General features: G+C 44.0%; 1 long non-coding RNA gene across 3 annotated transcripts in view; it reads left to right on the top strand.

Annotated features, from left to right (window-relative positions):
• The window catches only part of LOC140134872 (uncharacterized), a 28,609-nt gene extending 22,544 nt beyond the window's left edge, over positions 1 to 6,065 (top strand). For 2 of the 3 annotated variants that reach the window (XR_011856417.1, XR_011856419.1), the window contains exons 2-4: positions 2,344 to 2,420; positions 5,155 to 5,246; positions 5,963 to 6,065. This is a non-coding gene — a long non-coding RNA (uncharacterized lncRNA). Of the gene's footprint in view, positions 1 to 218; positions 330 to 2,343; positions 2,421 to 5,154; positions 5,247 to 5,962 lie in introns of those variants that run through there. The other variant, XR_011856418.1, reaches the window with a different exon arrangement.
• Positions 6,066 to 17,683: the final 11,618 nt, after the last annotated feature.

The following is a 17,683-nucleotide window of genomic DNA, read 5'->3' as shown; positions in this document are numbered from 1 at the left end:
ATTACACCCTGGCTTTACTGCGCAAGTGCTGTAGGTAATGCACATGCGCGGTGAAACAAGGATACTGTCCCGCTTCAGTTCTCCCATCACAAGGCTTCAGCGTAGGATCGTCTAATTTGAGTGTGGTATACAGCGGCGTAACTAGAAGCTGATGGGCCCCAGTGCAAAGTCTGTGCCAGGCCCCTGACTATAAAGTATGGTATATAGTACTAGTCTTCTCATATGGGAAAGTGACACCATAAGGGCCCCCTAAACCTCTTGGGCCCGGGTGTGATCACAACCTCTGCACCCCCTCAAGTTACGCCCCTGGTGGTATACCTCACATTCAGGTAAGTGTAAAGGTTTTGGGGTTTTTTTAGTTTTTTTTTTACTTTTAAAACGATTTTGGAACCTAAACCACCTACAAGTCCCAAATCAACATAACGGGGCTCATTTACTAAGGGTCCGCAGAGGGCATTTCCATCGGGTTTCCCGACGATTTCCGTATTGCGGCGAATTGCCCCGGGATTTTGGCGCACGCGATCGGATTTTGGTGCATCGGCGCCGGCTTGCACGCGACAGAAATGAGGGTGGTGGGCCGTCGGACAACCCGATGGATTCAGACAACGCACAGAATTTAAACACTTAGAATTGTGTCGCAAGACACGCACTTACAAGCACCGGGAAAAAGAAGGTGAACTCCTGCAGACCTGAGCGGGGGAGCGACACCTGCAGGAAATTGGACGCACGATCTTAGTTAATAGTGGTAGACCCGAATCCTCGTCGGACAACGCAACGCGGGATCGCGACAGGACCGGGTATGTAAATCTTCCCCAACAGCTCTTCTTTAAGGTTCCATACCAGCATACTACAGGCTAGTGTTTATTTCGTAAGACTGCTCTATAACAGTCTATAGTCTGCTGCTGGGATTTCCAGCACCTCTCCTGTATTGCTCTGTGGTTGGATTTCCTCCGCTACAAGACATTCTCCATATCCTATTGATACCTGCAATGCAAATGTAGACATTGCTATACGGAAAAGCATTTGATGACGTCTATACATGTAATTCCCGCTGTTATCTGTGCCTTGTGAAGCCTCCTTGGATCCAGGCTGACTTGGCTTCCATGATCCCAGCCATTATGGATCTGTCCTGCTGACTAGACAATGTGTATTCTCCGGCCTCAGCTGCTTGTCACGTTGCGTGTGTTTATGGTAATGCCTCACGTGCGATAGGCTTATTTTGTGCTGAAGCTGGAGGTAACTTTGGGGATATGTGGCTCCTCTGGGAATTTAGGGAATGTCAGAGCATAACTTAGTCTCCAGCAATGAGAATGATAACCCAGTTTCTATGAAGAGCTGGAAATACAGAAGGTGCTTATTCATCGGTGACGACGTGTTCACACCGCGCAGTATTTAAGATTGGAGGAATGTTTAAATGTGTATGTTTTATTTTTATCCTTTCAGGATTATCTGTAGCACAACCCTGCCCTGTATGAACAAGGTCTTATATTTTGCACATTATTGTTTTCAAGTGGAAAAGACCTAGAAAAGACCACGGCCCATTGCAAAATGTGGGGTGGGCCCACTTACACATGAACATCACAGGGTTAAATGTACATTGTTGCATATCTGTAGCCTAAGGGTGCAGATACCGAGGCGTTTGAACATCTGCAAACAGTTTGTATGTTCTCTCCGTGTTTGCGTGGTTTTCCTCCGAGTCCTCCGGTTTCCTCCCACACTCCAAAACATACTGGAAGGTTGATTACGGTAGATTGTGAGCCCCATTGGGGACAGGGACTGATCTGGAAAGCTCTGTGTAGTGCTTCTTAATAAAGGAATTATTATTATCATTGTTATTTTGCTGGAGTTAATGGGCCTCTAAAGTAGTAAGTGTCCTATTTGTTTCATTTCGTTACCCCTGAGGGTTTTTTTGCAATTTTGGATGACCTATTTAAAGGAATCTACCACGTGGATGCAGTGCTTCTAAACCATTCACACTTATATGCTGGGGTGTGTCTGCAGGACCCGTTCTTCTTTTTGCTTAGTTACCGTCTTTTAAAATTATGCAAATGAGCCTCAGGGGCTCCTGGCTACTTAAGGAACCATCGTCCGCGCATTATTTACCCATTCATTCTGCTCTCTGGTTCTGTTCAGGGGAGTCCCTGAGGCTCATTTTCATAATATTAAAAGCTAGCTTTCTCAAAAACTAAGCTTTTATCAGCAAAAAGTTGCCAAAAATGGTTAAAGCGTAACTGTTAAGTTACTGACAAAAATTGTTTTAGCACAGCTGAAGAGAGACTTTGACAACAATTCCATTGATCCCTGATACTCAAGGTGCTCTTTTCTCGCACTACTCTATTACAGACCCTCCCAACCAGCCTCCTATACGGATTCCCATGGTTACCAGAAAGCATGGCAAATGAAGCAGCCAGAGGAGCAAGGTAAAGCCCCTGCTTGCAGATAAACGCTTGCAGGTAGATAATTAGAGTAAATAAGAGAATTGCTTATTTTTGCTTAGTGCAAAAGTTTTTATACTTTACAGTTGTACTTTGAGTAACTTCTTTGAGCATACTTTTGTGCCATCTTCCATTTTTAGGCCAATCTATCTAATTTTGGCAAGTAGGTGTGGCTAGTATGTAGCTCTAATGTACTCCAGAATCATTTAACTAAACTTTTTTAAAAGTTGCCAAAATTGTCACAGCAAATGAACATTTATACAATATTTTGTGACATTCAATTTGGATGAAATTATAGCAATGCAGACTCCGGCAATACTGACTTTCCTATCATGATGAATCTCCACCAGTATATTCCAATCTTTCCTTGTTGTAGCTTTGACATTCATACATAATGAATTCATCATGTTACTTTCTGAAGCTTTTGACACCTGTCAGCTCCGGATCCAGAACATCCCCCTGAGCGGTTGATTGGACGTCGGCATGTGGCGGACTGGTCTTGATGGATTAATTTTAGTTAAAAGTTAAAAAAAAAACTTCCAGGATTCCTAAATAATGCTTCTTATCTGGTGCTATAGACATGAAGGAGCTGGGAATAGAATCACATTTTAAGACAACTTAAAGGGGAATTCCATATTCAATTTACAACAAACAATTTATAATTCCAGTTGCTTAGAATCTACTGTAACTATATAAATACTTTTCTTGGTGTGATTTAGCCCTTAGTCACTGTACTTAACCCTTTGCATTGTAAATAATAAGTAAACTCCTCACAGAAATTATTTATTAAATCTCCTCCCTCCATTGCTGACAAACGAGCAGCAATTAGGGGCATAACTACAGTGGTAGCAGCCACAGCGGCTGCTATGGGGTCTGCAGAGTGAAGGGGCCCGTCATTCAACCGGACACACTAAAGAATGGATGATGTGCACCATTATATATATACTTAGCTGCACATTGTACATCATATTATGTATTTAACAGTGAACATCTGCTAGCACCAGGATTGAGGATTGTAAACCAAGCACAATGACATATTGGTCTGTGCCCCCTCTGCTAGGATCTGCTCCTCTTTAAGATTCCCATACCCTTGTTTTTAAGAGAAAAGGGCTTCAACTATGCAGATGAGCCTCAGGGGCTCCATAATTCATTAACAATTTCAGAGCGTGGAGCTCTCCAGTCTTATTTGCATGATTTTAAAAGCCTTTTTTTATGAAAACCAGGGGATAATAGCAGATCCAGAGGGGGCACACACCAGTATGTCAGTTTGCTTGGTGTATAATCCTTCATCCTGGTGGTAGATGTCCTTTAAGGAAAATCCGCAAAAAATTGCAATGTTTTGTAAATTAATTTGCTACTGAGAGGACAGTTTTTTGCTGTGGATTTCCAGCAGAAACACTGCAAATTTTGTGCTGCAGTAAATCATGTGAATGTATTCTTTATTCTAATTCATTGAAATCTTCTTCTGATTTAGGGTAGATGCACCAGAGTAATATGAATATATTACATGTCCGCATGTCCACCGCACCGGACAGATCATGATGTATCCGACGACTTGCTGTGCTGGTGCTATAGGTCGTCGCAGCCTGGAACAACCAGCATCGGCCCAGTCTACCACCAGACATGCCCCTTCACACCCCTCCATGACCATTTAGTGTGTGGTGGCGTTTGAACATGTGATTCTCAGGGGAGCGCCATACATTAGGCGAGTTGAGTATCTTGCCTTAGGCAGCACCACTTGCAGCAAGATGGGGGAGAGAATTAGGGGCGCAGTCACCTGCTATAAAGCAGGACCTGACACCTAAAAATAGTGTCTCTTCATACCTGATGCCAGCATGAGTCTGATACCGTTCTGTATCTTGCCTCAGGCAGCAGACACTTTAGATTCGTCCCTGGTGATGTGGCGCTGTGGCATCATGAGATTGATAAGAGACAATGCGGCATCATGTCAATCTAAAAGAATGGGGCACATTTACTTACCTGGTCCCTGCGCGACCCCCGATCCGGAATGTCCGACGAGGATGAAGTCTGCCACGAATCACTACCAGCGTGCGCCCGATATCCTGCATGTGTCGCTTCCCCGCTCAGGTCAGTTCACCTTCTTCTTCCCGGTGCATGTAAGTGCATTGTCTTGTGACACAATTTTAAATGTTAAATCCTGCGCTCAGACCGAAACCGTCGGATCGTCCATCAGCCCACCCCCTGATTTGTGTCACATGAAAACCCGGCACGATTGCGACAGAATCCCCGGCGCGATCCCCGAAAACGTCGGAAATGCGGTCGTGGGACCTTAGTAAATAAGCCCCAATGTCTGCAAAGCAGAGAAATGTGCACTATTATTCTGTACACTATATAGGTGATCGCCATAGTGCGATATCATCCCAATTGTCCTAAGGGCCTTGTCTTCATCTTCCTATAACTTTGTCTTTCTGCCAAAACACAAAGAAAGTTTAATAAAAACTCAAAGAAACTATTTTTGGTGTATTCTGACCCAAGAAGAGAGATAAAAATATATACGTCCTGATGTGACGCGCCAGATATCAATTTGATTAACCCTAATGAGGATGTTGGGACAAGTGCAGCTGCGGAGAAGTTCTTCTCTGCTATTGGACACCTTGGAAGCTTCGGAGAAAAGCGCATTCGCAGCATTGTGTCAGTCAGATGGAGGTAATTCACTTTGCCGCTTCATTATGCGTGTTATTCAAATTTCTATTTCCAGCCTTGGAAAAGTGACTTTTAAAAGTAGAAGCAAGACCGGGATCGTAACGGATATGGAATTGGCTGAGTAGATGAAGACTGATACAAACTGAGGTACATTATTTTCCATGGTCGCCAAAGCCTCCATTGTAATGGGAAGAGTCTTAGAGATATCATAGAGCCCTCCGGTCCCCATACCAAGCACCGTGACATCAGCGCGCCTCTAGCCAGCCACTCCGGTATTCCGGGCCCCAGCTGCCTCCAGGCCCACAAAAAAAAGGCTAGGCCCTGGTGGGGGATGTTGCACATTTATATACTGAAAGAATCTGCATTACTATCTTCTATGTTACTATAGAATAAGATCATCCATACATCCCTTTCTACAGGGCACAATTACTAGAACTGTTTGTCTAAATATAGGTCTATTTACTATCTAGCTTTGTATTTTGTCTCTTTTTATGATATATTTGTGCCTTTATTACTGTTAAGTAGTACATACCTGGGGACTTTTAGACAACGTTCAGTAATATCTACAAAATTCCTGCATAATCATTTATAAAGCACACCGCACCTTTTAACAAGATTTGTTAGTACACTATAAACAAAGCTATTTGTGTCCATTACGTTGTGGAATGACGTCATTTTCCAGGAGCTTGCCCGTCTTCTGCCTTTAGAAGTCATTTTCAGTCATTTTACAACAGCTAGGTGGAGACCCAGCAGCTGTGACTCCCTGCTCACCCCTCCCCTCTCCATAGAGTTCTATGTAATCTGACACCTCAGTCGGCTTGTGTCTATCTTGCTAGCCTGATGGAATTTTGCTTATGTTTCAGGAGGAATATCAAGTTTGTCAAGATGAAAAACATGAACAGCAGGAGGATGCCAAAAAAAACTCAAATAAATTCAGGTTACCACCTGATGTATAATGTTCACTCTGTGACCAGGGTAGATAAAGTGATACAATATGATATTACTTTATTAGTGGGAAATTCTTCTGTACACAGTGCTCAGGCATATTGTTACACACAGATGAGGAGACGGGATGCAGGGTCGGTTTTAGGGAGCAGCAAATAGGGCATATGCCCAGGGCCCCATCCTAATGGGGCCCCCTGCATGTGGACTTTTGTCGGCAGACTTTTTTTGCTCCTTTAATACCCCTTGGTTGAATACCTGGGGGAAGAGGTTTATCATCTACCCGTCTAGTTATCTTCTATAATCTGTCTATTTCCCATCTATATATCTGTCTATCTCAACATTTATCTATTTGTCTATCTATCTATCTACCCATCCTATCCTATCTATTCTCTATCCATCTATCAATCTTCTATCTATCTCTTGTATTGTATCTATGTATTGTCTGTCATCTGTCTCTCCTATAACATTCTCCTACAGTCCCATATTACAGCTACTTACCTACTACTCCGTGTAACTACAAAGTGTTATTACTGTGCAGGGCTAAAGGAGCCTCTTACTGACTGTGACTGTTTATAAAATATTTTTTAATACGAGGCCCCACTTTTTATTTTCCCAGGGCCCCACTTTGTCTAGAATTGCCCCTGTAAAAAATTTGGGAGAAATGGATGGATGTACCAGGTTTGCAGTATCAACTATCACTAGCCACCTAGAGAGACATCTAGGCTAATATAGATTGGGGCCCTGCCTTTGGGAGCTGACTCCGGGGGGGAGGAATGGGGCAGGAAATTGTTTTTTTGGTCATGCAAATTGTTTAACACTGTGGGGTACATTTACTTACCCGTCCTGTCGCAATCCCCGAGGTGTGTTCTCCGACGAGGATTCGGGTCTGCCGCGATTCACTAAGATTGTGCGTCCAATTTCCTGCATCTGTCGCTTCCCCGCTGAGATACGTCGGAGTTCACCATCTTCTTCCTGGTGCATGTGAGTGCTTGATCTTGCGACACAATTTTGTTTTTAAATTCCGCTGTTTGTCCGATGCGCCACAATCCGTCCCGTGCGTAAAAAACCCGGGGGAATTCAGAGCAAAAAGGAAATATTCGGGAAACCCGACAGAATCGCGGTCTGCAGACCCTTAGTAAATGAGCCCCTGTATGCTTTATTTGGGGAAGTATATTATCGCAATGCTTTATTGGGACAGTTGGTGACGGAAGACGATGCTATGCAATATATCTTCTCATGCAGTGACCTATACTGTGTAAGGCTACATTCACACTACCGTATGGGGGATGTATATATGGCCGATGTATATACGGCCGATATACACTCACCGGCCACTTTATTAGGTACACCATGCTAGTAACGTGTTGGACCCCCTTTTGCCTTCAGAAATGCCTCAATTCTTCGTGGCATAGATTCAACAAGGCGCTGGAAGCATTCCTCAGAGATTTTGGTCCATATTGACATGATGGCATCACACAGTTGCCGCAGATTTGTCGGCTGCACATCCATGATGCGAATCTCCCGTTCCACCACATCCCAAAGATGCTCTATTGGATTGAGATCTGGTGACTGTGGAGGCCATTTGAGTAGAGTGACCTCATTGTAATGTTCAAGAAACCAGTCTGAGATGATTCCAGCTTTATGACATGGCGCATTATCCTGCTGAAAGTAGCCATCAGATGTTACAGGGTACATTGTGGTCATAAAGGGATGGACATGGTCAGCAACAATACTCAGGTAGGCTGTGGCATTGCACCGATGCTCAATTAGTACCAAGGGGCCCAAAGAGTGCCAAGAAAATATTCCCCACACCATGACACCACCACCACCAGCCTGAACCGTTGATACAAGGCAGGATGGATCCATGCTTTCATGTTGTTGACGCCAAATTCTGACCCTACCATCCGAATGTCGCAGCAGAAATCGAGACTCATTAGACCAGGCAACGTTTTTCCAATCTTCTACTGTCCAATTTCGATGAGCTTGTGCAAATTGTAGCCTCAGTTTCCTTTTCTTAGCTGAAAGGAGTGGCACCCGGTGTGGTCTTCTGCTGCTGTAGCCCATCTGCCTCAAAGTCCGACGTACTGTGCGTTCAGAGATGCTCTTCTGCCTACCTTGGTTGTAACGGGTGGCGATTTGAGTCACTGTTGCTTTTCTATCAGCTCGAACCAGTCTGCCCATTCTCCTCTGACCTCTGGCATCAACAAGGCATTGCCGCCCACAGAACTGCCGCTCACTGGATGTTTTTTCTTTTTCGGACCATTCTCTGTAAACCCTAGAGATGGTTGTGCGTGAAAATCCCAGTAGATCAGCAGTTTCTGAAATACTCAGACCAGCCCTTCTGGCTCCAACAACCATGCCACGTTCAAAGGCCTCAAATCACCTTTCTTCCCCATACTGATGCTCGGTTTGAACTGCAGGAGATTGTCTTGACCATGTCTACATGCCTAAATGCACTGAGTTGCCGCCATGTGATTGGCTGATTAGAAATTAAGTGTTAACGAGCAGTTGGACAGGTGTACCTAATAAAGTGGCCGGTGAGTGTACGTCCCCCATAGACGGCAATGGGCGCACGGCGCCCTACGGGAGCGGCACCGTACCGCTCCGTACCCCGGAAAAAGATAGGACATGTTCTATCTTTGTCCGTAGTACGGCGCCGTGCACCATATCTTCCTATGGAGAGGGGCGGGGTGAGCTGCGCTCACCTCCTCCTCCTCTCCCCATGCACTGCCGTTTGCCCGCTATGGTACGGTACGGGCGGGCAACGGCATTGTGAATATAGCCTAAGATGTAATGCATGCCTGCCTGTATACAGATACGGTTACAAACAGTTCCGTACATGTTAAATCGGGACGTTGGCTTGTTTTTCACTTGCTTAGTTACTTTTTAGTTACATACATAAACCAGCTTGTAGCATATCCAGTACCGAGACTTACATTTCTGCATCTAGATGAGGCGCTGTGTCCAACCAGGTTCTGGAGCTCTAGTGCACCTGGTACCTTACACTTCTATGAAGCCTGGTGTCTGTGCAGTCGTCAGGCCTGTGCTGGCAGGTGCCCTCAAGGCCGGTGGTGCGCTGGTTAGGGCCCTGGCACAGGTGGCACCCATATGTAGGAAGAGAGAAGTGCTCCACATTATCTGCCATCTCTACCTGATGCCACATGCATGGACAATGTTCCACAAAGGCAACTAACAAATAATCATAACACATCAGGAACATGTGAAAACAGCCTAAGCAGTAATGTCAGACTTTCCTTGGCAAGGGATTTTTGGTTTAGAAAGCATACTTAGGAAACTTGCATTTATGGGGATGAGGTGTGGGCTGGTCAGATCAAATATAGGTGACTTCAATATTGCTGAGCCAGATATAGTAGTTATCATCTCTCCAAAATCAAAATATATAATTATTGGGCTCTCTTCATACATTTGCCATCTACGCTCCATATGAAGAAGATTTCATGGATCTTTCACACAAGGCATCGTGCCCACGCACTGGATTTACAAGGAGGCTCCGACCTTTCAGTAAACCTGGCGGGATTACTATCAGATTTCAGCTCTTGCTTCTGTTTGTTCTCCTGTTAAATCTACAGTAATTACAAGAGATCAGAGTGTTCACACCGCCACCTGCCCCACTCCATCAAGCCCACTTGAAAGTGGGGCATAAAACCGTCCAAAATTCTGTACTTACGCTTTTTACTGCTTTACCCAGTAGAAAACTGGATGACGAGGAATAGTTAATTTCCCTGTTGGGTCTAGCGGAGGTCAATGGCCCCAAATGGTGGTAACCACCATTGTGTGGCTTTCTGCACTCCTGGTTTAGGCTAATCAATGCCACCCATGACTTTCATGGACCCCATTCACCCAACTGTTGTGTTGATAAAACCTTAAGAGACAGACCAACTCTAAATAGGCCCCATGTCTTTGTGGTCACTAGAGATTGGTCCAGATTTACTATGGCCTCTTAGCCAGTTTTCTGTTGAAGAAACCATATAAATATCTTTCTCCACGGGCGTAGGACTGGAAAAATCGGCGGAGACCAGAGCCAAAGTCTCCACCAGTTCTGATCTGGTCTAGTCTGGCGTCCAGCAGGGGCAATTTTAAGACTGGTGTTCTAAACGCCAATTTTAATAAATTACCCCCATTGTCTTAGTAATTGGAAAACTACATCTAAGGCGTCTTCTTTTACAACTTTCGACCTTGTTAGCGATACAGATGCATCTTGTAAGATTCCTTGTGCATCTTATATCCCATATGAGGCGATGGGTTGTAGATTTCTTTTCCGCCAGGTAAGCTTGACTTAGTCTTATCACCCAGTGCATCTTGTCGTCTGGAAAACACATTATACTGTGACAGTCTGTAACATTGCAGGAGGTGCTCCGGAGACACATCACTGTCTGCTTCCCACCTCGTCTCCTTTATGTTCTGGGGAAGCAGTAGCTTGGAGACGTCCTTCACTTGACCTCCTACCGACTCTCCGCAAAGATTTTCCCCACTTATTTCCTTCTTTATCATTCTGCTGATTATACTCTTTTCTATATCTTTTACTCATCCTTCCCTCTTTAAAGGACAATGCATTAAAGGATTAAGCCCAGGTCATGTATTAAAGGGAGTTCCATGTATTAAAGGGAGTGCATTACGTGTTTTTTACTAGTCCATACTAGATAATAAAATATTTATTTGTCTATTTTCTATACAGAATTATGAGGGCGGCCATCTTGTCTGAGCTGCTTTTAACAGCATTTAGAATATTCTTTTTATTAGTAACATGGATATGGAGATTAATTCCTTTGAAGGAATTTCAAGGAATTCCAGAAGACCATAAGTAGTCTGGGGCACTATCGGGTCACTCTGGTTTTTAACCTGGTGCTCAACTAGAAGTTCTAGGAGGTCAACAGACCTGCTTCCACAAACGAATGCCCTCTCAGACCACAGGTCCCATGTTTCATGGAGGCCATTTATTGGCCAAAATGAGTCCCTGAATGTCTGGCTGGGTGCAGAGTGGAAAACTGCTGGTACCGAAGGGTTAAAGGATCTATAAGCCGGAGCAGGTTAACTATATGTTTCTTTTTTTAAAGTTTTTATGAAGTGGTCACAGAGATGACAGCTGAGAAGTCACCAGAAAGTACAGTATAAGGAATAGAAGTGGGCAAATCATTATAAGGGCTGGTGGTGCAGGACATCTGGATATTATATACAGTATACACTCACCGGCCACTTTATTAGGTACACCTGTCCAACTGCTCGTTAACACTTAATTTCTAATCAGCCAATCACATGGCGGCAACTCAGTGCATTTAGGCATGTAGACATGGTCAAGACAATCTCCTGCAGTTCAAACCGAGCATCAGTATGGGGAAGAAAGGTGATTTGAGGCCTTTGAACGTGGCATGGTTGTTGGTGCCAGAAGGGCTGGTCTGAGTATTTCAGAAACTGCTGATCTACTGGGATTTTCACGCACCACCATCTATAGGGTTTACAGACAATGGTCCCAAAAAGAAAAAAATATCCAGTGAGCGGCAGTTCTGTGGGCGGAAATGCCTTGTTGATGCCAGAGGTCAGAGGAGAATGGGCAGACTGGTTCGAGCTGATAGAAAAGCAACTGTGACTCAAATCGCCACCCGTTACAACCAAGGTAGGCAGAAGAGCATCTCTGAACGCAAAGTACGTCGAACTTTGAGGCAGATGGGCTACAGCAGCAGAAGACCACACCGGGTGCCACTCCTTTCAGCTAAGAACAGGAAACTGAGGCTACAATTTGCACAAGCTCATCAAAATTGGACAGTAGAAGATTGGAAAAACGTTGCCTGGTCTGATGAGTCTCGATTTCTGCTGCGACATTCGGATGGTAGGGTCAGAATTTGGCGTCAACAACATGAAAGCATGGATCCATCCTGCCTTGTATCAACGGTTCAGGCTGGTGGTGGTGGTGTCATGGTGTGGAGAATATTTTCTTGGCACTCTTTGGGCCCCTTGGTACCAATTGAGCATCGTTGCAACGCCACAGCCTACCTGAGTATTGTTGCTGACCATGTCCATCCCTTTATGACCACAATGTACCCTGTAACATCTGATGGCTACTTTCAGCAGGATAATGCGCCATGTCATAAAGCTGGAATCATCTCAGAATGGTTTCTTGAACATGACAATGAGGTCACTGGACTCAAATGGCCTCCACAGTCACCAGATCTCAATCCAATAGAGCATCTTTGGGATGTGGTGGAACGGGAGATTCGCATCATGGATGTGCAGCCGACAAATCTGCGGCAACTGTGTGATGCCATCATGTCAATATGGACCAAAATCTCTGAGGAGCTTCCAGCACCTTGTTGAATCTATGCCACGAAGAATTGAGGCAGTTCTGAAGGCAAAAGGGGGTCCAACCCGTTACTAGCATGGTGTACCTAATAAAGTGGCTGGTGAGTGTATCTTGATAATCATATGGCAAAATAAAATGTGCATCAATTAAAACTCCTAAAAGATTAGGTTCATTTGTCAAATTGGTTTACTGATGACACAAGAGACCTTCTTACTTCTTTGCATCCAATGGTTGCAAAAAAAAGTGTATTAATTTTTGAAGAAAAAATTGTTAAAGTCCTCCTTGAGACTGACCATCTTCCTCCTTTAAGACTGACTATGCAGAAATACAGTAAGACCTTTTTTTTTTAGACCCCACATTTTAAATCCATCACATCCATGAGATCTTCTGGAAATCCCCAAAAGCTTTAAAGAACTTAATTACATCATTGATCATTGTGCTGTCCATGTGTGATGTGTAGTTGTGTACACTGCAATGCACACAGCCAAATAGTTACACATACTACTTACCGTAAGCCCATTCTGGAAACAACCATTGCAGACTATTGAAGGCAATTGTCTCAGACGACTTCTGATGCATCTTGTGCATGGATAGAAGTTTCTTCGTAAAATGGTCCATCGTTAACCATCTCTTTGAAAAAAAAATCCCCAAATGTTTGGAAGAGTGTTTATTGGTCATCTCTTCTGATGACCCCCTCCCTAGAGAAGCGGCTTAATAGGAAACCAAAACTTAACCATTGACTCTCCTGAACTATGGTTACACGATTTCCACCGAAACCAGCGTTTGTTGGATCAAATCAATAAACAAAACCTATGGGGGCTGATGTTGTGCGCCAGTCTTAATGATCAGCCAACTCAGCATGTGACAAACCGGAATAACTGAGCGATTCCAGCTTCAGTACAGAACTTGTACTCCAGAATCAATATATACGCCAAAGGCGTGCCCAGGGTTGTGGCTTTTACTTGCCTTCTAAACCAGGAAACTAACCTACAAGGCATGAGATATCAGGGACATTGTCCTAGTCTCAAAGAAGAGACAGTCAGGTTAGTTTTTTTTTGGAGACCATTCTAAAGAAGTTTTCTTGTTCATCATCTGGGATTATTGACCATGTATGGACAATGTGGTGAACTAATGGCCGGTATGTGATGATCATGTGATCATCACTGCACTACTGCAAACAGTAGAAGGAGAGAAGAGAGGAGGAGCTGCTGTGGGGGAAAGGTGAGTATCTGTGTTTATTATTTTACTGTGGGGAGTCACAAGAATGCTGGGGAGGGAAGGAAAAATAAGAGAGGGAGCTGCTGGGATACTGCGGATGGGCACAAAAAGATTGGGAGCTGCTGGGGGGATTTTAACATTGTGTATGGTGGAGCTGGGACACAATATCAGGGGGGCTACAATGTGACAGGGAGCTAGTGGGAAACAATGTGAGGGGGAGATGGAGGCACTAACAGAGAAATTATACTGTGTCTGGGGGCGGGGGTGGAGTAAAGGGCAAAGCAAAAGGCTTAGCTTAAAGCACAAGAAAACATTTTCGCAGCATGCTACCCGTATCTTTTGTCCGTTCTCATCTCCTGCAGAAGTAGGGAGGTATGAGAATGAGTACAAAAATGTTACTTCACCAGATGATTGCTTTTCTTCTATCTAATGGGTATGGCCTTGATAGGTTATTTTCACGTGGTGCCGATGGCGTTTAAGTGTGGAGGCCATCTGGTTTCCTATTGGGGACCACTTGAGACCAGGTGGCATTTCAAGCATTGCCTGAGGATTGTGACTTGTTCCATAGTTCCAAATATAGACTCAATTCAGTGAAGTATGGATGGATTAGTTGTGTCAGGGTCAGCTCCAGGTTACAGTAGGCCCCTGGGCGACAGTGCCTTAGTGGGCCCCTTTGCAGTGAACTCACGTGGTGGGATTAAAAATCCAGAAACTAAAACAGTCTCCCGCTCCCTAAAATATTCCCTAGTTTACTATACCAAACAGCCCCCCTCATGGTTATTTTATATAAGCCCCCCTCACCCCCATGGATTCCTTATGTACAGCCCCCCCAGCATCTCTGGGCCCCGGCACTTGCCCAGGTATTCACAATGCTGGTGCCGGCCCTGATATCTGTGGTGGTGGATTCCCCTCTGATGTTCTGTGATATTTGTAAAACTATTATAAATTTGCATAGTCAGATTAGATATAGGTCTACAAAGTCTACAAACTATCTGTATATTGATTTCGGTTTCTATCTGTACAGAGCGTCAGTTTTGAGACATTTCCATGTTTTTTCGATGGCAATTCAAGTAACTCTACATACATGTCGGATTATCTGACTGCGGGCCTCCGTTTGTCATCTCCTTTTCAGATATTCCTCACTCCAGGGTTGCTGAAGCTCCATCTTGTCGCTTCCTCTGCAGTTGCATTTTCGTAATACGCCGTATATAATGTTACAGTCAGGCGCCCACCATAAATTTCTATGAAGGTCTCGGCTTCATAGACAGTAAATCAATCCATTCAAGGGAATAACACGTGCCGAACGAGGACCCGGGGAAATCGTCTAATTCCAGAAATTAAATCCACTCAATAGAAATGGCCTATTATTTGACACGTTTAAGACAAATATCAGGGAGTAAATTAAGATAATTTGCTTTAAAATTCCCAAAGCGCACAATGTTTTCCTGACTAATCGCTCTATAACACATCCATCAACATAATATCAGGGACTCGTCAAAAGATTTGTCTCGGCAGCTGAAGGAAAACCCCCAAAATAGTACTTATGTCTGATCACATCTCGTAACGCGAAGACGTGTACGAGGCCGGAAAACCTGAATGTATCCATGGAATCAAATGCACCCATTAGGTGCCAAATCGGACACTGTGACAAATTCCTGGCCTGATTTGTGATTTTTCCATGTAACAAAGGAAATCCAGATCCACTTTACTTCCGTACAAAGCTTGGTTCTGGTGAGGTATTTTTGTATGATGCCTATACTGTTTTTATATTCTCAGCTTGGTTCTGGTGAGGTGTTTCCGTATGATGCCTGGCTGTGGTACTGTTTTTATATTCTCAGCTTGGTTCTGGTGAGGTGTTTCCGTATGATGCCTGGCTGTGGTACTGTTTTTAAATTCTCAGCTTGGTTCTGGTGAGGTGTTTCCGTATGCCTGCCTGCGGGGTACTGTTTTTATATTCGCAGCCTGGTTCTGGTGAGGTGTTTCCATATGATGCCTGGCTGTGGTACTGTTTTTATATTCTCAGCTTGGTTCTGGTGAGGTGTTTCCATATGATGCCTGGCTGTGGTACTATTTTTATATTCTCAGCTTGGTTCTGGTGAGGTGTTTCCGTATGATGCCTGGCTGTAGTACTGTTTTATACTCAGCTTGGTTCTGGTGAGGTGTTTCCGTATGATGCCTGGCTGTGGTACAGTTTTTATACTCAGCTTGGTTCTGGTGAGGTGTTTCTGTATAATGCCTGGCTTTGGTACTGTTTTTATATTCTCAGCTTGGTTCTGGTGAGGTGTTTCCGTATGATGCCTGGCTGTGGTACTGTTTTTATATTCTCAGCTTGGTTCTGGTGAGGTGTTTCTGTATGATGCCTGGCTGTGGTACTGTTATTATATTCTCAGCTTGGTTCTGGTGAGGTGTTTTTGTATGATGCCTGGCTGTGGTACTGTTTTTATATTCTCAGCTTGGTTCTGGTGAGGTGTTTCTGTATGATGCCTGGCTGTAGTACTGTTTTTTTTATATTCTCAGCTTGGTTCTGGTGAGGTGTTTCTGTATGATGCCTGGCTGTAGTACTGTTTTTTTTATATTCTCAGCTTGGTTCTGGTGAGGTGTTTCTGTATGATGCCTGGCTGTAGTACTGTTTTTTTTATATTCTCAGCTTGGTTCTGGTGAGGTGTTTCTGTATGATGCCTGGCTGTAGTACTGTTTTTATATTCTCAGCTTGGTTCTGGTGAGGTGTTTCCGTATGATGCCTGGCTGTGGTACCGTTTTTATATTCTCAGCTTGGTTCTGGTGAGGTGTTTCCGTATGATGCCTGGCTGTGGTACCGTTTTTATATTCCCAGCTTGGTTCTGGTGAGGTGTTTCCGTATGATGCCTGGCTGTGGTACCGTTTTTATATTCCCAGCTTGGTTCTGGTGAGGTGTTTCTGTATGATGCCTGGCTGTGGTACCGTTTTTATATTCCCAGCTTGGTTCTGGTGAGGTGTTTCTGTATGATGCCTGGCTGTGGTACTGTTTTTATATACTCAGCTTAGTTCTGGTGCTGTACTTTTGAACAGATTGTGTTTCTGGTGCTCTTTATACTGAGCTTGGTTCAGCTGCTTTATGTATATATTGAGTGCTACTGTTGGATATACAGTTTTTTTTTTTAGCAGCAGCATATATACTAAGTTGGGGATGGTGCGGAATATACTATAATTAAAATGGAAACACTGTATATACTGCAATGGACTGAGGGCAGTTTATGATGTAATTAGTTTTACAGGGTGTTGCACGTTTTAATGACTCCAGAGTTGCAGGGGCTTAGTCTAGTCAGTGATTGGCTGAGTGTCCTCTTCTAGTGTCAGTAAAGATTCCGGAAGCAGAGGTCAGTGGGAAGCAGGTGCTTCATTAGCTGAAAGATAATTATTACTCCTCATATTGTCCCCCCCCCCCCCCCCACTCTGTACAGTTAAAGGAAATGTCTCATCAAAATCCATCCTGATAAACCAGTGACATTACTCATAGATCCAGACACTGTGACTGTGATAATCTTCTTATATTTGTCATCCACGGTCTCCTTCCTTCTTCAGTCAAATTTTATAATTTTAAGTGAGCACAAAAGGCAACGGGGACACCCTGCTGCAGATTCACAGGCTGTTACACTGTCTCCCACCTGCTCCCCCTCCCACCTGCCTAATGTAGTCTCACTGCAGCAGTAGAAGTTTCAGCTCACAGTGGCAGGGGGAGAAGTGCCCTTACACAGTGTAACAGCCTGTAAATCTGCTGCACAGAGGGGTTCTGAGAATTGCCCCGGAAGCTCTTCAGGTTCATTAGCATAATTATGACAGTTGATTTTAGAAGGAATGAATCACAAGTACAAGAAGATTTCCACAATCAAGGTGCCGGGATCTAGGAGTAAGTGTCCCTGGTTTATCATAATGGATTTTGATGGGAGATTTCCTTTAACTGAATAACATCTCTAACAACCACTTATTGATGTGCAGATAGTGACCCGCATCTATTTCCTACAGGAAAATGTATATTCGATGACCTCCACTGATATCCTTTTATGTATGTGTTCTCTTTGTTGCATTCTGTAAATATTTAGCTTTTTGTATCTCTTCTATATTTTCA

This window comes from Engystomops pustulosus, chromosome 6 (genome assembly GCF_040894005.1).
Source record: "Engystomops pustulosus chromosome 6, aEngPut4.maternal, whole genome shotgun sequence".
NCBI classification, from domain to species: Eukaryota; Metazoa; Chordata; class Amphibia; order Anura; family Leptodactylidae; genus Engystomops; species Engystomops pustulosus.
This window is presented reverse-complemented; position numbering and strand designations above follow the sequence as displayed.